Below are 27898 nucleotides of genomic sequence, written 5' to 3'. Positions count from 1 at the left end.
CCCAGAAAATGAGAGAGATTTTATCATATCCTCCCCTTTCTTTTTTTTTTTTTAAAGATTTTATTTATTTATTCATGATAGAGAGAGAGACAGAGACAGAGACAGACAGAGACACAGGCAGAGGAAGAAGCAGGCTCCACGCAGGGAGCCCGACATGGGACTCAATCCCGGGTCTCCAGGATCACAACCTGGGCAGAAGGCAGGCACTTAAGCTGCTGAGCCACCCGGGCTATCCCATATCCTCTTTTCAAATACATGCATATGTACATCTCTCCTCTATAAATAAAATTTGCATATATATGTATCTGTGATTCTAATATCTGTGCAATAACCAAACATTCAGTTTTTAAGGGTTGGCATTATAGCCACTTTATGGGAACTGTATTCATTTACAGAAAGGATTCCTAGGGGTGCCTCGGTGGTTCAGTAGGTTAAGCACATTGAATTCTTGATCTCAGCTCGGGTCTTGATCCCAGGGTCTTAATTTCAAGCTCCACTTTGGGTTCCATGCTGAGCGTGGAGCCTACTTAAAAAATAAATAAAATAAAATAAAAATTAGAAGGACTCTGGGATGCATTAAACTCCTAAATACACAAAGTAATGATGTTTCAGTATGTGAATAGTTACTATAAGAATTCTGGAAGGTGCCTTTTCCCTTATTTTTATATTTATGAAGATATTTGTTAACAAAGACTTATTTAATTCCTGTAACTATCCATCGAGACAACCTGCTCTCTGATCTGATGGTGCAATGTGTAATCATCATTGAACTGTATATATCCCGTGTTTGTAGTGTCTGGAGAGGGTGAGATTCTCACAAGCCAAAAGAGCAGTGTATTTAGTTTCATGTATTTTAATTTTAAATCTTTAATGCTAGAAGAACCAATCCATCTTTTTTTTCCTCTTCTATTTCCCTGGAATTAGATAATTATGTGTATATTCAATTTATTCATTAATTTACACAGCCTCTACACCTTCAGTGAAAAATGGAGAAGGGTAAAAGGCACTCTTGTGATAATCCGAATCTTTTTTTTTTTTTTTTCTGGACAATCTACATCTTTTAAACAAAGTGTTATGTACACGGCTAGGATGTGTTTTGTCTTTCACTTTCTTTTTAAATTCAGATTATGAGCTGATTCATTTTATATAGATTTAACCTTGTTTGTGACTCTTGCTACATATAAAATTGAAAGTGATGTGAAACCTGGAAACAATTAAAGTTCATCTCGTAAGTGATAGAAAACATCACGGAGGCTTCAATTGCTTCTCTCCCACTGTTAGGGAAATAGAGTTGAAGATGTGCTTTTCTACCTCTGATTGGTGTGAGTAACTGAAAGTGAAGGATTATTTAGCATACAGAACCTTAATGGAGCAGTTCAGGATTTATTATGTAAAACGCTCCCTTAAAATAGTATACTTTAAAATGGTTTTGCTTTAATGGGTGGGGAAAAAAATCTCTCTAGGCTTTAAAAGTATTTTGCTTGAATATACGCAGTCTTCTTGTCTCAGTCATATGTGGCTTTTAAATTTTCCTTTAAAAAGGTGCAACTTAAAATATTGCATAATAGGATTTTCTTTGTTCCAGCTGTGATATCAGGGAAGAAAAAGGAAGAAATATTTGATATGGCTTAAGCCCTTTTCTAAGGCAACATTACTGCATTTGCCTAATTTTCAAAAGGTCCCATTCATTTTTTTTTTTTTTTTTTTAGATTATGTTGTCCCTTTTCCTGTCTCTATGGAAGTGGCGTTAGTCCTAGGAAGGTTCATAAATTAGATGTGCCTGCTTCTAAAACATAGGCTGCATTTCTGCATGTGATTATGATGAAAACACCAGGCATTCTAAAGTGATGATAATGTTAACTAGTTTAACTAGTTTAACAGACCTAGAAGAGAGGGACTTTGATTAAACCTCTTTTACATATGATGAAACTGACACTGGGGAGGTTAAATGACTTGCCCCTCAGATAAAACAACTATTACCTGATAAAATGTCGCTTGAATCCAGGCCACCTGGCTCCAGCAGCTTGGGCACTGTGCAAGGTGAGCCTTGTCATGAAATGCAATTTTTATTCTATTATTTTATGCTATTGTTTCTCTTCTCTTTCACTGGATAGACAGATACATTTCTTATAGAAGATCAAATTGCTTTTCTTTCTATTTGTTTGTTTACTTCACAGTTTAATGCCAAGTAATAGTTTTCATTGGTTAAGGAGACATGAGTTTTGGGCTTGGACAACTTGCTAAATCAGGGATCATTGCTTCTCCCTGTGATCAGGCTGGTCTGGGTCTTCTCAGAGCTGTCTTTTCCACCACATCAGCTGCCTGTTTCACCTGTTGTTCTTCTAAATCACTTTCCTTCTGAATTCTTACTTTGCCTCTCTGGTGTCTCTGTAGTAAACTTTTGCTTAAGTGTTCCCTTGAGGCCATTCATTCCTGTTAAGTCGCTAGAAGGAAATGTGATATTTTAGGGTTATTTTCACCAGAATAAACATCAAGGAAGTTTATAGGTTCTGAGACTAAGAAGTAGGTCTGATTGTGGATCTCAAAACAAATATATGCTGAAGTTGACTTTTGCCAGAGTGTGAGCTCAATATGGGCTTAATGAATTTTTTAATTGAAATACCAACCCTTCAAAAAAAACCATATTTAATTACAAGGTTAAATTTAATGTAACGTTCAGTTGTAGAACATATAGGAAGAGAAAGAGAATACAGATGGTCCTCTTTTTGAGTAAACATAAGAAGGCCTCATATGTTAATGGGGATTCTGTAGAGTGAGAAGGATCAGAGAGTGGAATGATACAGAGGAAGAATAGCTGGTGAACATTGAATCAATCTGTTGTTACAGTGTCGAATATAGACCTGGCTTACCCTGCAAGCCAGTGCTGGATAATGTCCAAATTTTGGCTCTGAAGCCTCTGCTGTTGTTTAGACTGTATCAAAAACCTCAAGTTGGAGGTATAGAGAAGAGATATCAGAAGTGGGAAGAGGTAGCGAATCCTTGCAATAAGCTTATGAGTTACACAACACACTAAACCAGGAAAAACTATCAGGGATTATAACATAACAGACATTCTAATGCACCAGGAATCATGACAGAACAAGGGTCTGGTCAGCAGCCATGAATGCAGAAGACAAAGATATCAATGGGCAGAGATTTTCCTTAAAAGGGCTAAGACTGGGGAGACAATAGGGAACCAGGGCATTTATGGGATGATTAAAGTAGTAAATCAGCAAATGAGGGGGGGACACAATACTGGTGGGCCCCAGCAGTCTGGCTGTCAGAAGCCCAACATATCACATGGACATGGGAACTTACATGGCAGCAGCCCCAAGACATCCCCTGGAAGGCATAGTAAGAAGGGGAGCAAGTCAGTAAGGATGTGAAGCTTGGGAATCAAGTCTAGGTTCCACCACTTGTAGGTGTGTGCCCTTGGGCAGGTCACTTGATTTCTTTTCTGTAAAATGGCAATGTAAGAGACTATGTCAGAAGTTTTTCTGAGAAATACCTAAGTGTTGTATATTATTATGCTTAGAATAGTGCCTGGAATATCAATATATAAGCAAATATGTCATTTTTATTCAACCTGTGGCAACAAAATATATATTTCTTACAATTCTGGAAGTTGGAAAGTCCAAGATTAAGGTGCCAGCATGGTGTGCTGGTGAAAGCCTTCTTCCTGTTTCATGATTGGCACCTCCTTTCTAGCAAAAGGGCCTATACCCATCTCTTTGGCATCTCTTTTATAAAGTACTAATCCTATTCATGTGGGCTCCCCCTCCATGACCTAAGCACCTTCCAAAGATCCTACTTCCTAATACCATGAATGAATTTTTTAAAGATTTATTTATTTATTATTTATTTGAGGGAGAGGGAGAGAGAGAGAGAGCATGAGACATATTGGTGGGGGGAGGGAGGGACAGAGAGAGAGGGAGAGAGAAACTTAAACAGACTCTTTGCTGAGCATGGTGCCCCATGTAAGGCTCAATCTCATGACCCTGAGATCATGACCTGAACCAAAACCAAAAGTCAGATACTCAACAAACTGTGCCACCCAGGTGCCTCTCAACATATGAATTTCAAGGGGACACAAACACTCAGGCTATATAGCAATATAGCTAATATTATTGTAAACATTAAATTTTGTGAAAGTTGGAATAAGTTGAGTTTGACTGTAAGGACTAGAGGTAGATGATTAGAATGAGAAATCAGCATTCTCTGGACAAATACAAGAGGGAATGCAAGGGAAAAGATATTGAGATGTTAAAAGAGAGGCGATCTAGCAAGGGGGAGAGAAGGCAGAGGACCCCACGTGATCATTAAAACCGATGAGTTTCACAGAAGTCACTTTGGGAATAGGGATGCTATATAAGACTTTTAGATTATTAGAGCTATTCAGTGTAATTCCATATACTCCCCCAAATACTTAGCAAAGCCTGATAATCATACAAAGGCTTTTTAGGTAAGTGTGTGTGTGTGTGTGTGTGTGTGTGTGTGTGTGTGTTGTATGTGTATATGAACCAAAGAAAAAGGCTGAGTCCACATCTGGGTTGATGGGATAAAATGGGAACCATGCACTTTAAGGAATAAGAAAAGAAATAACTAATTCATCCTGGGCAGGAGCTCAGAGACAACAAAAACTTTGAAATTATAAAATTCCAGGAAATGGACAGAAATTTTGGGAAAGGCATTATCTAGATTTGAAAGAGCAAACAAGGAGAGCTGAGATAATATCTGGGCCATAATTAATTTAATAAATATTTATTAAGACCACCCTCTATACCAGACAGTTTCTCAATCTTGGTAATAATAATGATAATGATAATATACATATATGGATTTTGAATTCTTTATCATGTATGAGGGAGATGAGCAAATAGACATTAAGAATACAATATAGTATGAATAGATGAAAGATAATTTTACTCTGCCCAAAGAAGGAAAATTGATCTCCTAAACCAGATAATGAAATGCTGGCTTTTTACCTGAAATATGGAAATGAGTCACTCAGATGCCTATAAGAGAGCAAAAGGATATCCAAGGACTTAAAAATTGTGACATAAAAGTTGCCCTCCTAAGAATGGCAAAAGATGAAAAGATGGTAGGAAGGATGCAAAAGAAAAATAGCAGCAAATGTTATATTGTAGAGAATCTATTGTAACATAATATGGAATTTAAGTAAAAAATTTTGATGGGGGAAGGCCCAGGTAGATGCTGACCTAGACAATCTAATAAAATAACCTGCTATTTCAGGATCATGGGAGGAAATTCCAAGGAATGATGTTTAAAAGAAAATGGATTCAGATTCTGTAGCTTTATTCTACTTGAGAACATGCAGATTCCTATCTGTACCCCACACCTTCCAAATGATATTTTCTGAGAGTTGGACCTGGGTTTCTGCACCATTGGCAAACATGACAATTGTTCTTCATGCATGATAAAGTTTGAGGATAATGGTTTCAGGACTATTCAGTAAGCAACCCCATTATCTTCACTGCCTGGATTGTCTGGAGGGAAGGAGCCATAAGAGTGGCCACGTTGAGATATGAACCCAAAGTGACCTGGTCAGTTTTCTCCATTTGAAGGGTCATTGCTATGTTAAAACAACACAAGCCTGGCAGCAATGAGGCAGAGTAGCTGATAAAAATTGTACATTATAAGGTTTAAATGAGGGTATTTCATGTGTTTGCTGAAATATTCAGGCCTTTTCATACATCATTAGTCCATATTACATCTTTTTGAAAATGGAAAATAAAAATTTATTTTATATTATTGAAAAAAAATTCCCAAAGTCATCCTCTTATTTATTAATTGTATAATAATTTATTTATGACTGTCAATCATTGTTTCAAAAGTTTATAAAGTAAAACTTAGGAGAGATTTTTCATGTTTTCTAAGGTCTAAAACCCTAGAAAATAATATCCAGCTATTAATATTATTATTATATGTCTGTCACAGTGACCACCACTTAGTGAATTCCTAAAATTTTATCCTTAGAAATAGGCTAAATACTTTAATGATTTACAGTAGTCTTATCTCATGTTATTCCCATTTACTGATAAGACATGATATTCTTCTCAAGTAAGATATGAATGTTAGTTTAACATGCTGCCATAATCCATATCATAAATAGCAGCTAAAGAATTATCATTTATTTACAAAGTCAACATTTAAGGAATGAGTGGATGTTTCTGACAATTTTGTATTCTTTGTGGGAAAATATCTTCCAATAAAATTTAAGATATTTAAAAGCCTGTATTTTTAAAACTTGGATGAAGATTTAAAAAAAAAATTGGAGGCAGAGGGTATAAATTGATGGGATAAACTGACAACAGAATGTGGTACTGTTCTCAGCAAATCCACTGATCCTGGGAGACTATAATCTGAATGATGGCATAGTTTGAATGTGTGGGGTCATGAGACAAAGCCTAAGATCCTTCATGATGAGAGGTCAAAGAGAAAACACCTCTCTCCTCATAGAGTTGAAACAAAAGAGTGATATCTTTAGGATGAATTTGGAATGAAGGGGAAAACAGACTACATGTATATGGAATCTTGATATATATATATTGAGGGAGTAGAATTTCTTATTTGGACAAAGGATGGGTTTCCAGTAAATTGAGATGAACAATTGGCTATCCATATTAAAAATAAAAATAAAATAAAAATAAATCCCTACCTCACACTATACACAAAATTAAAGATAGGACAAAACAAATGTGAAAAGCTAACTTTACACATTTTACAATATATAGAAAAATAACTTGATAGTGACATAGGGAAGGATTTTTTTCAATAGAACATAATAAGCAAAACTGATATAAGTACAAGATTGAATAATTCTACCACATTAAAAGTAAAAGTCTTTTTTAGCATCAAAATATGCAGAAAGTAATAAAGCAAGCAAACGCTGAGATTATATTTGCAACACATATAATGTATGGATGTTTAAAAGTTTAATAATTTGAATCTATTTTTAAAAAACTACAAATCAACAAGAAAAATTTTCTGTTTCTAAAAGATGGTTCAAGAATACCAATTTCAAATAAGAAACATCTGTAGCCAATATACATATTTAAAAAGCCTAGTCTTATTAGTAATCCAGTTGATGCGTTTTAAAAACAGATTGAGATAACATTTTACACCAATGATATTGGCAAAATTGCAAATTGGACAGTGGTTGGAAAGAGTGTGGAGAAACATAATTTTCTTTTTTGAGAGAGAGAGAGATATTGAGAGAGAGAATAAGAGGATGGGTCAGAAGAAGAGAGGGAATCTTAAGCAGATTCCAGGCTCAGGGCAGGGCTCCATCTCACTACCCTAAGATCATGACCTAAGACAAAATCAAGAGTTGGACACTTAACTCACTGAGCCACCCAGGCACCCCAAGAAACAGAAACTTTTATTTGCAGCTGGAGGGAAAGCCCCTTGGTTCAACCACTTTGGAAAAGGTTGTTTCCTAGTGAATTTGAACACACACATACCCTGTGACCCAGCAGCTCCACTCCTGGGCATGCACACATTACAGATGCTATCTATTTAAGGACCCCTGGTCCTGTAGGACAATATTAAGCGTCTTGCTGTCATTTAAACTTCACTCATTGTGATTGCTCATCTTAAGTTATAGTTTCTAGTTCTTAGAGAAATGTGATTTATAATATTCAATTTTATTTTTATGCCACTGTATTATTTTAATGACTTTTCCAGAATTGTTTTGGTTAAGCGAAGCATAAAAAGAAACCCTGACTTTTAATCATATTCATTTTGGTTTAATCACATGTCATGTTATGCACTTGTAAAGATTATTTCAATTATTAATATGGACCTATTCTAAAAGAAGTTTTCTTTCCTTTCCTCTTTCTCTACTTAGAGGAATTTTTAACAAAGTAATTACTGGAAATTAATTATTTTTTCCTTATTTTTTATTACTATGATGAGGCTTTCACATTTTTTACAGCGATGTTAAAAAATGCCATTGTAACCAAATTATCATGTACAAATGCTGATGAAAACTATCAGTTATTCTTCAATATTTAAGAATGTAAATTGATAGTTAAACGCAGTTCTAAAGAAGACTGCTAGCAGGATAAAAATATGATGCTGATGTACTTTCACTCAACAACCAGCATTAGTTCTCATTTCATAATATTTACCTTAGAGATCTAAGTCACAATATTTTCTTGAGTGAGATTTCATTGTTAAACACACCGTAATGAGAAGTGTTGACATTTTATTGAAAACCACTCTATATTGCTAATCTGCTATGAATATTGCCATGGCAGTGGGGAAAATCTGTCAAAATGTGTTGGACTATATTCCGTCTTGATGAAAAAGAATAATTTCTCACAGTAAGGCTCTTAATTACAATTCCACAATAAAAATGGGTTGTCTTTCACCCCTTGCCTTCTCCTACTTGACTCTTATTCGTTCTTTGAATCTCAGCTAGAATGTTCATTCCTTCCCTCAGAGAAGCCTCCTTTTTGTCCAAAGTTAATGTTAGTTGCTGTATGATTTCTTGGTTACCTGTCCTCTTTCTGCAGGACATTTCTCACAATTGTTTGCCCCTTTCCCCAGCATCTATACTTAAGGATAAGTGGGGCCAAGTTTGTTTCTTTACTAATATGTCTACATACATTTAACTTGCAATGCCACTTGTGTGCAATTGAATTAACCACTCCTGGTTTACATTCCTTTATGACTACTGGACAGTTGAAGATGATAAAGTGTGACATTTCATAGCACTGAAATCCATTAGCTAACTTTTTTTTTTTTTTTTTTTTTTAATGAGAGACAGACAGAGAGAGAGAGAGGCAGAGACACAGGCAGAGGGAGAAGCAGGCTCCATGCAGGGAGCCTGACATGGGGCTCGATCCCGGGTCTCCAGGATCAGGCCCTGGGCTGAAGGCGGCGCTAAACCGCTGAGCCACCTGGGCTGCCCCATTGGCTAACTTTTACGTTGATTCTACACGGACTTTAAGAAATTGAAAACTTGAAGTGAATTATTAATTTGGGAAGCACAGGTACATTCCATCAGGTCTGCAAATAGTTTTCCATATGTAACATAGTAAACATATTCATTGATCTATGCATCTCACTGGGTAAAACAGGAAAAATCTCTGTCCTAGGATTTTGCAGTTGAGGAAGGAATAAATATCTACAAACACAAATAACATCAACTTTGCTAAGTGAGATGTCTAATTTGTTTAAAGACATGCAAAGTACTCTAGGAGTTCAAAGATGGTGCTGTTGCTTTCTGTTCAAGCCGTCCTGCATTCCATGAAGGAGTCTCTGGAATGTGCTTTGAAGAACTATAGAATAGTCAAGAAGAAGCAAGACTGCACTGAAAGTAGAGGAAGCAGCATTGCCAAAGCCAGTGGATACCAGTTGAAGTATGGATTAGCAGGTGAGTTGGAATGACCAGAGGTGAAGATATCAAGCAGATGAGGACCCTGATGGGTGAGGCGGTTCATTTCATCTGGGGAAATGCTACCTTAGAGAAGAATGTCAGCAGCTTAAGGAGAAGGAAGAGGAGGGGTTTCGTATTTCACACCCATAGCACACCCACCATTTCTACTGATACACTACTCTTTGGGACATGCCTCCCCAGACGCCCTACTGATTACAGCATGTTGTGTTTCCCAACTCTGTGTTGGTGCAAAAACAAAAGGAGGGAGCAGTAGTTGAGTAGCACTGGCTAACAGTCAATATAACCAAATTTAATTATATATTTTGTCCATTAAATAAACAATTATTGAGCTCTCTATAAGTGCCAGGAGAAAGTTATAAATATTAAAAATCAAAACAGAAATAAAAACTGCCACCAGAAAACAACTGAGGAAGTTCACAGATTCATAGAAAAGAAAGTTTTGTGACCTTGATGGTGATGCATATAAGTACTTTATCTAACATGATGACTACATTGGTACAGTAATTACTAGAAGTCCAAAAAATTGAATTATGATATTTAAATGCATTTTAATTCTCCTTTTTGATTTAGTCCCTAAAAACCTCCTTACAATACAAGTTTTCATTTTATAAAACCTGGGGAAAATAACCTTTAGTTCAGAATTGGCGGTTGCTTAAAATCCCCCAAAGATACAAATGTAGTGCTCCAAAGGGGCACCTGTACCCCAATATTTATACAGCAGCAATGTCCACAGTAGCCAAACTATGGAAAGAGCCCAGATGTCCATCGACAGATGAATGTGGTGTATATATGCAGTGGACTACTACTCAGCCATCAAAAAAATGAAATCTTGCCATTTGCAACTACATGGATGAAACAAGAGGGTATTATGCTAAGCAATATAAGTCAATCAGAGAAAGAAAATTTTTCATATGCTCTCACTCATATGTGGAGTTTAAGAAACAAAACAGTAGATCATAGAAGAAGAGAGGAAGAAATTAAAGAAGTTGAAATCAGAGAGGGAGACAAACCATAAGAGATTCTTAATCATAGGAAACAAACTAAGGGTTGCTGGAGGGAGTAGAGGGGAGGTGAAGTTACCAGGTGATGAGCATCGAGGAGCGCACATGATGTAATGAGCACTAGGTAGTATATTCATCTGATGAATCACTGAACTCTATCTCTGAAACTAAAAATAATTATGTTAATTAATTGAATTTAAATAAAAACTTCCATAACTATTAAAAAAATATACACTTAGTACCTAGAATGGTATCATATCTATAGTAAATACTCAAAAATTATTAGCTTAATAAAAGTATTAAGATGTCTGTGCGACTTTTGGCAAATTACTTCTGAAAGCTTCTATGTACTCATCTATAACAATATGATACTGTAATATTGTAATTAAAAAAACCAGATAATATTTAAAAAAAAAACTTAAAAAAAACGAAAACCTTCCTTACCCTAAAGTTCATAAGGATATTCTAGATTTTCTCCAAAAGTTGTAAACTTTTTCTTTTCACATTTAAACCTTTAATCCATCTGTAACTGATTTTTGTGTTTGGTGTGAATTAAGGAAATACACATCAATTTTGGAAGTAGTATGTTCCATTTAACCTTGCTGTAATTCCATATTGAATCATTAGATACAGTTTGAGGAGAATAGGTATCTTTTTAATATAAAATTTTGACTCTTCTTGTATTTGTCCATTTTCCCATCGACAGTGATAGGTTAGTTCCAGCTTTTTCCTTTGACAAAGAATATCTCTGTGAACATACTCAGCCATGTCTTTCAGTACATGTTACATGTGCACGAGAATTTGTCCAGAGTATGCATCTTGAGTGAAATCATTGCATCATAGGAAAGGTGAACTTAGCATGAAGCTTATAAAACTAGTTTTATACTCAAAAAAAACCCAAGAAGAATTGGCAATTGCTTAAAATAAATGCAGGGTGGGGGAATGGATGAAAGAGATAAAGGGGATTAAGAGTACACTAATGGTTATAAGCAATGAGTAATGTATAGAATTGTTGAATCGTTATATTGTATACCTCAAATTAATCTAACATTGTGTGTTAACTATACTTCAAAAACTGTGTGGAGGTTCCTCAAAGAGTTAAAAATAGACCTGCCCTACGACCCAGCAATTGCACTATTGGGGATTTACCCCAAAGATACAGATGCAGTGAAACGCCGGGACACCTGCACCCCGATGTTTATAGCAGCAATGGCCACGATAGCCAAACTGTGGAAGGAGCCTCGGTGTCCATCGAAAGATGAATGGATAAAGAAGATGTGGTTTATGTATACAATGGAATATTACTCAGCCATTAGAAATGACAAATACCCACCATTTGCTTTAACGTGGATGGAACTGGAGGGTATTATGCTGAGTGAAGTAAGTCAATCGGAGAAGGACAAACATTATATGTTCTCATTCATTTGGGGAATATAAATAATAGTGAAAGGGAATATAAGGGAAGGGAGAAGAAATGGGTAGGAAATATCAGAAAGGGAGACAGAACGTAAAGACTGCTAACTCTGGGAAACGAACTAGGGGTGGTAGAAGGGGAGGAGGGCGGGGGGTGGGAGTGAATGGGTGACGGGCACTGGGGGTTATTCTGTATGTTAGTAAATTGAACACCAATAAAAAATTAAAAAAATAAAATAAAATAAATGTAAAAAAGCCTAATTCTTTTAAAGCCCAAATTAAAATATATTGAATTTTTTTTCTTTTTCTTCTTTTTTTAAGATTACTTAATTATTTTTTTGAGAGACAGAGAGAGAGAGAGAATGAGCAGATGAGGGACAGAGGGAGAGGGAGAAACAGACTCCTAGCTGAGCAGGCAGCCAGATGCAGGGCTCAATCCCAACACTCCAGGATCACAACCTGAGCCAAAGGCAAATGCTTAAGCAACTGAGCCACCCAAACACCTTTCTATTTCTTTTTCAAGAAAGCAGTTGACACACAATGTTAGATTAGTTTTAGGTGTATCACATAGTGAGTCAAGTTCTCTCTTCTTAAAGCTCTGCTCACCATGAGTGTAGCTCCCATCTGCCACCATACAATACTATTATGATATCAAACACTGTAGTCCCTATGCTGTTCCTCTTATTCCTGTGACCTATTCATTCCATAACTGGAAGCTCATATCTCCCACTCACCTTCACCCATTTGTCCTTCACTCATCCATTCCTCTCCCTCCCCTCTGGCCACCATCAGTTCGTTCTTTGTATTTATACATCTGATTCCATTTTTCATTTATTCGTGTGTTTGTTTTTTAGATTCTACATATGAGTGAAATTATGTGGTATATGTCATTGTTAGTCTGACTTATTTCACTTAGCATTATTCCCTGTAGGTACATCTGTGTTGTCACAAATGGCATGATCTCATTCTTTCTTATAGTTGCATAATATTTCAGTATGTATGTGTGTACATGTATGCATAATACATATATACACACATGACTATATATATGCTACATCCTCTCTGTTTATGGACACTTAGGTTGTTTCCATATCTTGGCTGCAATAAACATAGGAGTGCATATATCTTTTTAAATTACTGTTTTTGTTTGCTTTGAGTAAATGTCCAGTAGTGGAATTATTGAATCACATGGTATTTCTATTTTTAGAGGAAACTCCATATACCCTTTTCCACAGTAGCTTCACCACTTTACATTCTCTCCAACAGTGCATGAGGGTTTTCCTCTACATCTTCACCAACACCTATTATTTCTTGTTTTTTTTTTTTATTATTTATTTTTTTTATTACAGCCATTCTGACAGATGTGAAATGATATCTCATCGCGGTCTCGATTTGCATTTCCCCAGTGAATAGTGATGTTGAACATCTTTAAATGTGTTTGTTAGTCTCTTTATGTTTTCTTTGGAAGTTACTCGGATCTATTCAGGTCCTCTGCCCATTTTTTTTTAACTGGATTGTTTGTTTTTTTGGTGCTGAGTTGTAGAAGTTCTTTATATATTTTTGATATTAACCCCATACCATTTGTAAATATCTTCTTGCTTTCAATATATTGCCTTTTGTTTTGTTGATAATTTTCTTTGCTCTGCAAAAGCTTTTAATTTTGATGCAGCCATGAGATTTATTTCAATTTTAGGGCTTCGTCTTTGAGGGAAATTTGGTAATCTTGAATTAGAGAGGAAGGCAAAGGGATCCCTGGGTGGCGCAGCGGTTTGGCGCCTGCCTTTGGCCCAGGGCGCGATCCTGGAGACCCAGGATCGAATCCTACATCGGGCTCGCGGTGCATGGAGCCTGCTTCTCCCTCTGCCTATGTCTCTGCCTCTCTCTCTCTCTCTCTCTCTGTGACTATCATAAATAAATAAAAATTAAAAAAAAAAAGAGAGGAAGGCAAACCATGAGAAACTCCGACCTCTGAGAAAGAAAGGGTTGCAGAAGGGGAAGAGGGTGGGAGGGTAGGGTGACTGAGTGACGGGCACTAAGGAGGCCACTTGATGGGATGACACTGGGTATTATACTCTATGTTGACAAATTGATTTAAATATAATGCTTTTTTTAAAATTTGGTAATTTTGATATTGACCTTACTTCACTGACATAATTGAAAGAAATTTTTACATTTAATTCCATTTACATGAGCATTTTTCCATTCATTCATTCATCAAACATTACTGAGTGTCTATCATGTACACAATGTATCATCTGTCATTCTAAACTTGGTGAAATAAGCATACTATGGGGTATATCTAAGACTACTCTATCATTAATTTTGAACATGAGGCAAAATATCAGTTTTCTTAAATTGTTTATTTGAATAATTCAAGGAAAAAATTCTCAAGCTATTCTAATTATTAATATGTATTGCATAAATTATATAAAACTACATGAGATTATTATTTTGTCCCACGTCCCTTCACAAATAAGATTTCGTTCCTTCCATAGGAGTAGTTATAAAAATACCAAGTGTGTTGGGTGTGTTCTAGTTACATTTCAAATTTACAATCATTTAATACCCAAGTCCTCTCTGAAGTAGATTCTATTATTAGTAATATTTGACAAATAAAGAAAGTACAGTTGCAAACATTCAGTTCATTTGTCTAATACAACTCAGGTCATCTGTGGTTAAGGTGTACAGAAAGCCCAACCATTCTGAGCCAGAGGCGGCACCTCAGACTGCTGTTTTAGCGCTCAAAAATATTTACAGTAAACTCCTTGTTTACAACCTTTCTCTGTGAAAGAGGTAGTTATTGAATTCATCATATGTGGCCAGCTTGGTGCTAAACCTGTCACAAAAATTCCGTGCAGTCCTTCAAACAAGCTTTGCCAAGTGTAGTGCTTAGCTAAATTCTGATCTCTCTGGCACTGCTTGTTTAGATTCCTCAGACAAAAGGTCAATTCCTAAGATATCTACTTTTCAATTCTTTGTGTCTCTGTTTATTAGCTCGCTGGGTTGAATGCAGTAAAAATCTACAAATATTATGAAGTTTTTCTGGCTTTAGCTTGTGTTGTTGTTGTTGTTTTAATGAACACATAGCCTTATAATTTTTTGTTTATCTTGAAATGGCCGTAATACAACTTCTGAACTAGGTCTCATCAATTTTTCTGACGGAAGGTTATTTTCCTTGGAGAGGGACAAAAAAACATAGTTAGAAATAAGGTCAAATAGACTGTGCTCTTAGAGACATGAAATCTTCCATGTTGTTTGCCTTCCTAACAAAATACTACTCAAAATGCAAGTGTCTGTAACCTCAGAGATTAATACATTTTTTTTCTTTGATTGTTTGTTGTGGTTGCTTTTATTCAAGTAATGAAAACAGAACAAAGCAGGCTGTGTTCAAACAGCAGTGATTCCGTAGTCTTTACAGATATTGTCCGAATCTAATTGGATTTTAATGAAATGATATTTCCTTTGTGATAAGTACATAAAAATTATGTTTTTAATTAACATCACAAGGTATAAGCTATAGATACCAAGTTTCAACAGAAGTAGTAATTCTTTAATGTTTTCTTCATTTAAAAAAAAGACAGAAGTAGTAACAACTTGGGAGAAAAAAAATGAATAAATTAACTGGACAGTGATTAGCCTGGGCCTTTTCATCCTAGGGGTTGTGCCAGATTGACAATGTCTATTTCTTTTACATTTAAAACCTTATTAGTTTGTTTTGTTTTGAAATACTTTCCAAAGGATTGTTTTTCCTTTTAATCTTTGTCACTCAACTTTAACAGTGTTTGTACAGGACTGCAAATAAACTAAGTTCAGTGTACATTGTGATAGTAATTTTAAGCAATGTTCAATGTATGTACTGAACCCTAAAACTCATCAAGCAAAATGAATTTTTTAACACAGAATAGTAGGCTTGTGAAATGCACCTGATTTTTCATATAAAAATGTTATCTATCTGAGAAGAAGAATAGTTGATTTTCAGGGGGAAAAAATGTGAGGAGGGAAGGCTGTTCTAGAACACTTAGGAGTAAATAGGAAAAAGGATTTCTCAGCTGTATAATTTCAAACGTGGCATGAAAAAAACCCTGGAAAGAGAAAACAAAGAACAAGTTGTAGCAAATCAAGTTCAATCAGTCCTGTTCACATTTCTAGTAAGGATAGATTGTCCTGCTTCTATTAGTTATTAATTATATTTTCATTACCTGCTGGTGACCTGTATTAATGATCCATACAATGATCTATGCATTTAGTCACCTACTAATTAACAAAATGATCACACTGCTTTATTTAATGATTGATTATGGATTTTTTTTTCTTTTCAGTTTTTACCTCTGTTCATTGTATTTAAGTATACTCTATGGATAAATTTTTAAAAAATTCTCTGATATAGTTAATCATTAGTGCTTACTGGAACATAATAGTTTTCATAGGGAAGGACATATCAAACTTTAAAAGTTTCCTCATGGAAGTAAAATGAAGAGTGTGCCTCCTACTCTACAGCCCCAAGCAGATGGTATTCTGATAACCTCTTTCCTGGTTTAACAATTCTTCCCACTCAGTGTCGAAACCATTTTAAGAAAACTAAGTGAGCATGTGGAATCAGAACATATCATGAGCCTCCATAAGGCTGAAAGGCTCAAATTTTCAATTGAAGATTTCCAAATTTCTAAATCCATTGAGAATATCTGTACTTTCATTCACTTTCTGTAGAGCTGAAATAGGCACAATCACTCAACTTTAAAAGATTCTTAAATGTGAAAGAAAAATAAACAGAGACTCAATTCACATTCAAATAATGCAAATCACCCAAGTTCAAAGAGTTCTATTAGTGAGCGTCTCAAACAAATATTTATTTCCAAAGATATAGATTTTTGCTGGACTTTTTCCCTTAACTTTCTTAGCTAAATATTTGACATTTTATAAACATTTCCATGTGCTAGAAGTTATTGTTTGCTTGTATTTTGGTGATGTGTTTTTTTAATCAAAGTATAATCTACATGAGTAAAATATATAAATTTTAAAGGTACATGTTGATGAGTTTTAAAATATTTTGAAACTGTGTAACCACTTACCAAACTGAAATATAGAATATTTCCTGCAACACTTGGAGTTCCCTATTGTCTTATCTCAATCAGTAACCCCAAGAGTGACCAGTATTTCTACACTATCATCATGGATTTGCCTTACATGGAGCTACAATGAAATAATATAAATACTTTGTGTCTGACTTTTTTCACTCAGCATGTCTCTGAGATTTATGTATTAATAATCTACTAACTATATAGAATAATCTACTAACTATATAGAATTCCATTCTGTGAACATACCACCATTAATTTATCCATTCTATGCTGATGAGCATTTAAATTGTTCCAAGTTTTTGTTTGTTTGTTTGTTTGTTTGTTTTTTACTATGAATAAAATTGCTTTGAACATTCTTGTACAAGTCTACTGGTAGACAGAAACACTTTTATGGGAGTTGAATTGTTGATCGAGGAGTCACTGAGAATCTCCAAGGGCCAGAAAGAGGAGAGAAGGAAGAAGGGGAGGAGGATGAGGAAGAAGGGAACAGAAAAGACAGGAACAGCAACATTATGAGCTAAAGGCGTGGTCAGTGTGGTGTTTCCTTAGGGAAATTACAGGTAAGCACTCCACATTGTGGGCTAAGCCCAGAGTTCATCCTTAGAGGCTAAAGCAAAAGACAAACTGCCTCATTAGGTTAACATCAGGGAGTGTGCTACAGTGGAGACTTACAAGCCTAGGTTACTGGCAAATGGAAACCCTCTCTGGAAAGTGGAAAAAAAAAAAAAAAAGAGCTTCCAGTGAAAAAATTCTCACAACAATACCAATCCTCCAGGGAAATAGGTGACCTGAAGTAAGAATCAGGAAAAATAGAAATGACAAAAATGGACTCCTGGAGAATTCAGATATTGAAATCATCAGGTATGGAAGATAAAAATAACTATATACTGTCTAAAATATGCAGCCAGATGAGTCACTATATATAGTCTTTTACTGTAAAAAATACATTATTTATTTATTTATTTATTTATTTATTATTTATTTATTTATTTAGAGAGTGAGTGGGGCAGTGGAGGAACCTGAGGGGCAGAGGGAAAGGGGAATCTCAAGAAGACTCCTTGCTGAGCACAGAGCCCAACAAGGAGCTCTATCTCGTGACCCTGAGATTGTGACCTGAGCCAAAACCAAGAGTTGAACACTCAACTGACTGACCCACCTAGAATGCCCCCAAAATACAGCATTTAAAAAGAAATTTACATACAGTATATGCTAACACATTGCTGGCAGAATGCAAAATGGCACAGCCACTTTAGAATGCAGCTCAACAGGGTCTTGGAGCTAAATGTACACTTAACCTCTGACCCTGCCATATCACTTCTTACTCTTTACCCCTTAGAATGAAAACTTATGTTCACACAAGACCCTCTATACAAAGGCGCATAACAGATTCATTAAAAAAAAAAACAAAAAACACCCTAATCTGGAAACAACAAGGTATCAGAAAACTGGTACATGAATTAAAAGATGGAGGTACATCCATCCAATGGAATACTACTTAGAAATATAAAGGAAACAATGATTGATAATGCAACATGGATGAATCTCAAAGCATTACACTTAGTGAAAGAATATTTTATGGATGAGTCCATAAAATAACTCTGCATGGAAATCTAGAAAAGGCAAAGTTATAGGGACGTAAAACATATCAGTATGCCAGGGCCTGAGGTTTGGGAGAGAGTATTTCTTACTAAAGTTTCATAGACAACCTCCTGGCAGACGAAGAAGGAGAGACCATATAACTATTATGTATTTTGATTGTGGTTACATGACTGTATATACTTGTCAAAACTCACAAAACCAAACACCTGCAAGGAGTATATTTGATTGTTTCTAAATTATGCCTCAATAAATCTGACATTAAAAGGCAACTACAGGCAAGTATTCCTTCTGAGTTATGAATTTAAGGTTATCTCAGGATTCAAGTTTGTAATAATGATTTTAAATGCATAATACAGATTTTGAGATTAATAGATTAAGACAGGAGAAGTATAATATTCATAATAGATACAACCAAACCATTTGAGGACAGTCAACATGAATTTATGGTGTAAACACATTTCAAAGAAGTAAGAAAAGGAAACTTCCAATCAGATAAAACTATCTTATTTTTAAAAAATAAAATCATATGCCAACATGACTGTAAACGGGTAACATGTAAAGCATCCTCTTTAAAAGTCTCTTTAAGAGAATAAGAAACAGATAACCCCTTCTATTTAACATTGAAATGTGGATCCTGGACAGTGGAGTGAGAAATGAAAAGAAATAAGATACAAGGACTGAAAAGAATAGAAAAAGAAGTCATTATTCAGAGACATATGGTCATCTACAAAGGTAAATGCAAATAATATATAAACATATTATTATAATTAATAAAAGAGCTCATGAGCCGAGCAGAAATTCTGTAAAAAAAAAAAAAAAAAAGACATTGCATTGCTCTATGTTTCATTGTAGGAAGATAAATGATGTTTGCAACTTATTTCTTTAGGAATATTAAAATAAGTCCACCACTTCAGGACTGAAGACCAGAGATAATCAGAAAATATATTCAATTAATTGAGAGATTCATCTATTTATGAATGTCATTCAAATCTAAATATCTGTAAGCAGACTTTTATGAATAATTCTTAGAAAAACGCCAGTGAAAAGAAGCCTCGACACAAATCAGTTTCCCTGTGAAACAGGCAGTCTGTGAAGTGAGGGGTTATCTGTCATCAGCATGGCTAGCCAGGCCTGTGTGCAGAGGTTAGAATAAGGGCTTCAGAATGCCGAGTCAGTATGGCCAATGCTTTCACAAATTAAATTAAATAGCAGCACTTCACTTTAATACTCCCTGAAAAGTAAAATTTATAGAAGCCTCATTTTTATATGATTGTTTTTTCCAACAAAATCCTCATTGATTAAGGATATTAATTTCTTTCTTGAAAGCATGTCAGTAAGCTAGAGAAGAAGCATTTCCTGTGCATCGTGTTTTCCAAGGGAAAGCAAGTTATTAAAAAGTGAAAAAGTAGCTTAAAGCCCTGAAACATTGTAAGTAAACTTATTATTCAAAGTGTCTGTAATCCTAGATGCTTACACATAATCAGAACCACGTAGTGCAGTACCCCACCTATATTGTTAAAGCCAGCAATGACTAGCAAAAAATAGCTTGGCTTAATCAGATGACATGATGTAGAAAGGGCAAGCACTGTAGTCAAGAAATAGACTTTCAAATTAAAACACTTCTTTGGAAAACAGATGACTAGGCAAAGGAACATACTGGAAAAATACTGCTGGCATCTTAGAGACCTAAGAGACAATGTCATCACCCATAACATACCAGGAAGCAGGCAGAAAAGTTAAAAGGATGTCTTCACTAACAGAATGAAAGCATGTAATTGTAGACATCTAACAGTCGTTTGTTTCATGCATTGGAGAAGTGTGTAACACCAGGAATACATTTATTCTGGGAAATCCTTTGGCTTCATGAGAAGCGTAATTTGAATTTGAACGAGCTGCTCTTGAGAATTTTGGAATCAGTTTAATTGCTTATTTAGAATCATCACTCATAGTTGATGATTTTGAAAGAGGCCCTGAAACTCCTCAGCGTGGCAGCCACGGTTTTCCACCACCACATTCAACTTGACCTGTTTGTTCTGCCTCTTACCAACCCCCCAGCCCCGCCCCACCCCGCGTTAGCTCTTACTCTGCAATTGTTGTATTGCCTTTTCTCCTTAGTGCTTTGCCCAGAGCTAGACTATATATACTGCTCCAATTCTAACCAGGTTTCCCTTTCAAGGACTTGGTAAAGGTTTAGTCCTGGTTCTTGATAACCTTTTGCTGACTTTTAATGCTCTTCCTACATGCAAAAATATATTTGTTACATAATAGACATCACCCACTGTTCCAGACACTGGACAGGCAATGATAGTCAAAAGAGTTAGAATTCCTATTTTGGGGGCATCCCCTCTAGTGGAGGCAACAGTATACACATAACAAGTGAACAACTACAATATGTCAGTGGAGAAGAGTATGGAAACAAATAAAGCAGGGGAGTGAGGGTAGCAGGGAGGGTTGATTTTTTCTAGTGGTGGTCAGGGAGATCTCATTGGCTGAGATGAGATTTGAGTGAATAGTGTCCTGAAGGAATTGAAGGAGTACACACGGAGGATGTGGGTGGAAAAACATTCTGGGCATAGGATGAGCACAGAGGCAAGAGGTTGGCCACATGACTACAATGGGGTGAGGAAAGGGCAGTATGGTAACAGAGGAAAGGTACTGAGTTGTGGCAAGCTCTGCCATGTGGGATCTTCCAAGCCTTTTTAAGGACATGGTTTTCAGATGGGAAGGGAGGCCCTTTGTAAAGTTGTTGCAAATGCAACACGTTGCAAACATGACTTGATAAACGTGTTTAATAGCTCATGAATTCAATCCAAATTAATAATATGATACGGTGTTCAACTATTAAATTATCTAGGGTATTTTTGTTGGTGAGGCCTTATGTTTGAAGAGTGGAGAGTGAAAAAATAATGTATACACTTAGTGTAGGAATACACATAGATACAACTTTTCTAAAGAAGAAATTCTTAAATGAAACAAAATTATCTTTTCAACAAAGTTCATAAGCATTTTTCTAGACTATTATCTGCTCTGAATTTATTCTAGGGATAAAGTGTAGACTAGGATTTAAGGGTAGGTCAAGATATTTACTCTTGATTATTTAAAGGGGAATTGAAACCCTGAAAAATTAGGTGCCCTGTAATCAGTTAAATAATTACCACTTAATGATTGAATTAAATAAACATTCTGTAGACTTCTTGTAGATAAAGATATTTCAGGGATGCTTGAGTGGCTCAGTCGGTTAAGTGTCCAACTCGTGATTTTGGCTCAAGTCATAATCTCAGGGTCCTGGAATCCAGCCCTGCATCGGGCGCCATGCTAGGTGTGAAGTCTGCTTGGGGTTCTCCCTGTCCCTCTCCTTCTGCCCCTCCCTATTGCATGCTCTCTCACTCACTCTCTCTCTCTCTCTCTTTCTGTCTCCAAAATCAATCAATCTTTTAAAAAAAGATATTTTAGTAAATTGGAAGAGTGCCCACTATATGATAGTGAGAAAAAATATCTAACTGAAAATGTCAATAGATTCTAATTAAGTACATATAAAAAAAGAATACTGTCTGTAGAAAAATAAAATTCAACACTAATAACAAGTATTACATCATCTCACCCCTCCCCAAGATGGGATAATTTGATCTCCAAATATAGCTACCTAGTCTAGAAACTTTGCAGCAAAGTGTTGTTATATGACCAACTTCTGGCCAATGATCAGTGAAGGGATGTGATATTTGATCAGTGTTTTAAAAGGAATCAACCTATTCTCTCCTTCTCTTTGCCTCTCCTCCAATTCACTGGAATTAAAACATTATGGCAATAGCCAGTGTAGCCAACTTGGAAACAAGACAGAAACTCCACAGTAGTGAGAGCAAAGCAAAAGTGATAGAAAATTCTCTGGTGACTGGGAACTACCATAGCAGCTTTAAAGTATCTACCCAGGATTTTATGTAAGAAAAAAACAAACTTCCAACCTACTTATATTACTGTTATATTGAGTCTCTCTTTTAAAAGAATTGACCCCATATTCTCACAAATGTATTTATCTTCTTGATACTTCTGTACATTTTCTATGTTTCCACAATAAATATGAATTATGTCATAAATCTAAAACTAAATGTGTGAAGTGAGCACAATATTAGGATGCATGTATAGAACCACAGAATCGAAATTGAGAGAAGATCTTCCTGGCCTTATGTTAAAAAAATAACCAGGTAGAAACTAAAGGAACAATAACAAAATAGTGCAACACATCATAAATGGATATCCCATGAAGTGTTATTGAAGGAATTGAGGTATTTTTATCTGAAAACAAAAAAGAAAAAGACATGATTGTTGCTCTTAAATTTTGAAAAGTTGTTAAATGAAAATCACCTAGTCAAGTTTTCATTGTACCCAATGCCCCAAGTTAAGAAAAATAGTAAGGTGCTATGATGCAGAAGGCAACACAAACAAGGAAGACCATTAGTACCACTTCACTTCTCAGAAAAGAAGTGTCTTATCCCCCAAAGGAAGTGAGAGCTTTGTCACAGGAAATGATCACCAAGAAATTGTTTGCCTCATCCCATGGATTCTGTACTTAGTAGACTATGTAATAAATAGGCTGTGAATCCCAGGAGATTTCTGGGCATTTCAGCTCTTAGATTCTCTGAGTACATTAATGGAAACTATATTTACTATGTATGGAAGTGTAACCTAGCAGGCTTCCTTATTGATTTGAGTATAGAGCAAGTAGCTTATTTGTTCAATTTCATTGGTTGTAGAGTTGACTTTTAAAATAACTGTGCCATCAAATAATCCATTTCATAGAATTGATTAAGAAAATATAGATGAGGTACCTGGGTGGTTCAGTCAGTAAAGCATCTGCCTTCAGCTCAGGTCATGATCTCAGGGTGCTGAGATCGAGCCCCATGTCAGGCTCCCTGCTCAGCGGGGAGTCGGCTTCTCCCTCCCTCTGCCTTTGCCCCTCCCTCTGCTCATATACTCTCTCTCTTTCTCAAATAAATAAATGAAATCTAAAAAAGAAAATATAGAGACACTATATTGCCCTGGACAATGTAGGTATTCTAAACTGAAGTCTATACTGTGTATGGAACATCTCTTTCTCTGCATTCTATAATAACCTACTTAATAAAGAGCTGCTAAGAACACTGGAAGTGTGGTCACAGAGCCTCCAAAAGCAAACTTCGGAAGAATCCTGTGTCTTATTATCTCAGAGAGTCCCCATGAGAGCAGGGCTTTATCCACGTTAGTACTATTTGACACCTTCCTCCCCAATCCTGGGATGCATTTGACTATAAAGGGCATCTTACCTTGTGGAGACCTTGCTCAGTCCTTCTAGAGCTATCCAGGTGACATGACCTCATGACTGGTCTTTGGAATTCACTCTCATCCCTCACACCTTAGTACTTTTACAGAATTATCCAGCTTGTACTGGAATTGGTATGAACACAGAACAATTACCAAACATATTGCAATGGCCAACTATAGTTATTCTAAAACCGGGGAGAAAAAAAAGATAATGACTGAGCAGCTGGGTGAAGTATCTTCAGCTTCTCTGTTGGAAGAACCATAAAAGAAGGAGGGTGAAGAGTAAGTAGTCCCTTGAGAGATTCAACAGAGGCAAGAGCAAACAAGCTTGGTGAACCCTGCCCTAGACATGTACCCAAGTCCCGCATTTTTATGGGCATGCACACTGAGGCAGTGGCTTTGCTACTACAGTCACCAGCTGTCTCGGGAGGCTCTTTGGGGGAGAATTGCTCATCACCCCAACTGGGCTACACACTACAGAGGAAACTGCCCTCTGCTAGTGTGAGAAGTGCTGAGACAAGACTTTGCTGCCAGGCAGGAGCTGGCTGAATGCAATTTCCTTGTGGAGTGTCTAAGCCATAATTGGATACTTGCAAAAGCTTCTGCTGGTGATGGTGTCCATGTTGCTATTGCTGGGAATCATGAGAAGTGAGGAGCAATCTCAACGGGAGCACACAGAACACTCTACAATCCAAGGAGCTCACCACCGTGTCACCAGCTATAACTCGGTCCTTTTCTCCCCCTGCTGAGTAGAAGAGATTAGAAAGCCTGAAACTATAATGGAACACCAGAGGTCACCAAGAGGAGAGGAAACCAAGGTCTAAATGAGACAAGAGAGGGAAGAAAATAAACTTATTTTGGAAAGCTTTGTTAGGAGTAAGTTCTTAGCTTTTTCTTTTTTAAGATTTTGTTTATTTATTCATGAGAGACACAGAGAGAAGCAGAGACACAGGCAGAGGGAGAAGCAGGATCCCCACAAGGAGCCCAATGCGGGACTCGATCCCAGGATCCCAGGATCACAACCTGAGTGGAAGGCAGATGCTCAACTGCTAAGCCACCCAGGCATCCCAGGTTCTTCATTTAAATGAACTTTTTGTTTAAGAAGCTCATCCGAATCTTGTCATTTGTGACAATGTGGATGGATCTAGAAGATATAACACTAAGTGAATGCAGTAAGATAGAAACAAACACTCTATGATTTCACTTAATAGGTAGAATCGGAAAAACCAGAACAAATGATCAACAAAGAAGCTGCAAGCAGAATCAGGGAACAACCTGATGGTGGCCAGAAGGAAGAGGGCTGAGCGGATGGACAAAGTGGGAGAAGGAGAGTGTGAGATAAAGCTTCCAGTTATGGAATGAATAAGTCACCCGATTAAAAGGTACAGCATAGGGGATACAGTCAATGGTGGTGTGATAGTGCTGTGCCGTGCTTGAGGGTAATGAACTACACGTGTGGTAAAGATAACCTAATGAATAGAGATGTTGTACACCTGAAACTAAGGTGACATTGTGCATCAGTGCTGTCCACACACACACAAAGAAGCTCATCCCAAGACCAAAGCTTGCTGTAGTCTAGACAGGTGTATCCGGTGTAGAGTGAGAAGAGGTGCAAGGCCTTCAGAGGCTCTGACTGCAGAGTCCAGCTAAGAGCCCCTGACCAAAGGCCTCAGCGGAAGGGCAGGGAGGATGGAGCATGGCTCCTTTGTTGGGCCAGGGGACAATGTGAGCTCTGCATGCAGTTTTCTCTGGCAAGCCTGCCTGGATTGCACAATGGAGCACAATGGGGGGATTCTGCTCATCACCTGAAGAAACTCCCGGGCCTCAGGAGCCAGTTGGCTGATTTACAGGCCTCCCTATTAAGACATAATATTCAGAGAGAGAGAGAGAGAGAGAATGCAAGGTGAGGAATGTCATAACAGAAGCACGATGACATTCCCACAGAATATGAGAAGCTAGTAATCCAAACCATTTTTCCTCTATTTTGGGGTGTTTTAATAAACCATAAATGAGAAAAATAAAACCTTTCCTACAAGCGCACAGGAAAATGAAACCTCCATAATTTGGTTTGCCTCACACCCAAGGAACTTGGCTACCCTCCCCTCGGGTTGGGTGGCATGGAGGTCCCATGTTATAGCATATGAGAGTCTGCACATGCAGATTTATTTAGTGTTATTTGTCATTCAAATACCCAATTTCTTGAGATGACATGTAGAAACTATAGTGCTGTGTGTCCCTCACTGAGTGTGTGTCAGTGGTCCCAGAATTCAGCCTGTGGTGGCGGAGGAGAGTTCTATGAAGGAAGTCATGGAAGGGCGCCTAACATTTACATTTAAGCTTTGAGAAAGCATAGGTTTGGGCTTTCCCATTTTTACTGTGATTTTTGGCGACCTATAGGAGGAATCAGATGCTCGAATCATATTTTATTACAGTGACTTTATTCAACAAGGACAGTTCCAAGCAAAACCATCAGTGTTATTGGCCAAACCAGGGGCTTCGCAGTCTAGTGGCGCCACATGTCAATTAGCTACAACCAATGCCACTTTGCATCCCCCACTGTGCAGGGCAGTGGGTGCAAGTGTTTGCCAATGGCACATACCTGGACTCCTTGTTTCTTCTCTTTTGTAGAAGCCAAAAGACACTGTGAGTCAGAGGGAGATGGTGCTCAGCTTTCCACGCGGTGCCAGATTTCTCCAATGAATCCAAACTGCCTTCCATTATGACTCCAAGGGTGCCATTCGAGTATGAATCACATATTAACAGATTGGCCAGAATACTGCAGAGAATAAGTTTGATTTGGGTTGAAAGGCAAGAGCTCCGTACCATGCCAGATTCATCCACTTACAGAGAGCTTAAGGACTGTGCGTATCATACCTTTGTCATGAGGTGCCAGAGTTTGAGGCTCAATACCATGAACTTGGATGAATCTGTGACAGATGCTTGTCATTCACAGCTGTCTTTGCCTTCAAAACCACTAATAAATAATGGTCAAGGAATGCATCTCCAGAGTGGCAAAGAATTATGTGCTCTGCACTCTCCAATGACATCCTTTAAGGGGGACTGTTTTGCCTTTGAATCATGCAAACTCTCGGAGGAAGAATCATTCTGCACAAAAGCGTATAAAGAGTAACTAGAAATGGGGAATAATCAATTGGAATCGGAGTGGCTGCTCTGGATTCCGGCTTCAGGGCAAAGTCCAAAGCTAAAAATACATTTTTTACACTATACCCCACATTCTTCAGATCCATAATTTACAGCCCCTTTCTATACTATATTAATTAATGTCTTTATCTATTACAGTCACAAAATGGGTGTATGTGTGTGTGTGTATTTCTTTTTGGTCTCAGAGTATGTTTCGCTATTCCCTTGTTATATTAGACTCCTAGGGCTGCCATAACAAATTACTGCAAAATGGATATCTTAAAAAACACAGAAATTTATTCTCTTGGAGTTCTGAAGGCTGAAAATCTAAAATCATGGTGTTAGGAGGGCCATGCTCCCTCTGAAGACTCTAGGGAAGAATATTCCCTTGGGTCTCCCAGTGTCTACTGGCTCCTGGCTTTCCTTCACTCATAGTGGTATAAATCTAATCTCTGCCTCCATGATCACATGAACTTCTCTGTGTCTCCTCTCCTTGTCTTATAAAGTCCCTGAGCCATGGGTTTAAGACCCACTCTAATGCACTATGATTCCATTTTAACTAATTCCATCTGCAAAAATTACATTTCCAAATAAGGTCACATTCTAAGGTTCCAGGCATGAAATTTTGTGGGAAAACATTCACTCCCATGACAGGAATTGATACGAAGGAGGGGCTGACTTTGGGCATCCATTTGGCTTACAACTAACAAACGTGAGGAGAGATAACAGTGATTCTATGCTGCTATGATATGTTAGTTGTTGCTAGAATCTGCAAATCAAAAGATTCCAGAATCTCATAAAGAGACTATTGGGTGTACTTGGGGAGAATCTTGAGGACAATAGCATCTCACCAGTCCCATGCCTCCTATTCATGTGAAATGATATTGAGAAAAGTGTAATGTTGGAAGGCGTTACTTCTCCAAGCTATTATATTCTAGTCCAGG

The 27898-nt window shown here is 37.0% G+C and overlaps 2 long non-coding RNA genes across 3 annotated transcripts; one reads left to right on the top strand and one right to left on the bottom strand.

Moving 5' to 3' along the window:
• Positions 1-254: 254 nt before the first annotated feature.
• Positions 255-23401, bottom strand: LOC111097701. 2 transcript variants are annotated; one of them, XR_005365210.1, is made up of 5 exons: positions 23342-23401; positions 10508-10595; positions 3319-3457; positions 1981-2444; positions 255-526 (listed from the first exon to the last, which is right to left on the bottom strand). It is a non-coding gene; the product is annotated as an uncharacterized LOC111097701 (long non-coding RNA). The 2 variants fall into 2 exon arrangements; XR_005365209.1 differs by having other exon boundaries at positions 257-523.
• A 279-nt stretch (positions 23402-23680) lies between these two features.
• On the top strand, positions 23681-27107 carry LOC111097844. Its single transcript, XR_005365208.1, has 3 exons — positions 23681-24689; positions 25025-25195; positions 26442-27107. It is a non-coding gene; the product is annotated as an uncharacterized LOC111097844 (long non-coding RNA).
• Positions 27108-27898: the final 791 nt, after the last annotated feature.

Source organism: Canis lupus, chromosome 10 (genome assembly GCF_011100685.1).
Source record: "Canis lupus familiaris isolate Mischka breed German Shepherd chromosome 10, alternate assembly UU_Cfam_GSD_1.0, whole genome shotgun sequence".
Lineage (NCBI taxonomy): Eukaryota > Metazoa > Chordata > Mammalia > Carnivora > Canidae > Canis > Canis lupus.
The sequence above is the reverse complement of the archived record's forward strand: the minus strand, read 5'-3'. Positions and strand labels throughout refer to the sequence as shown.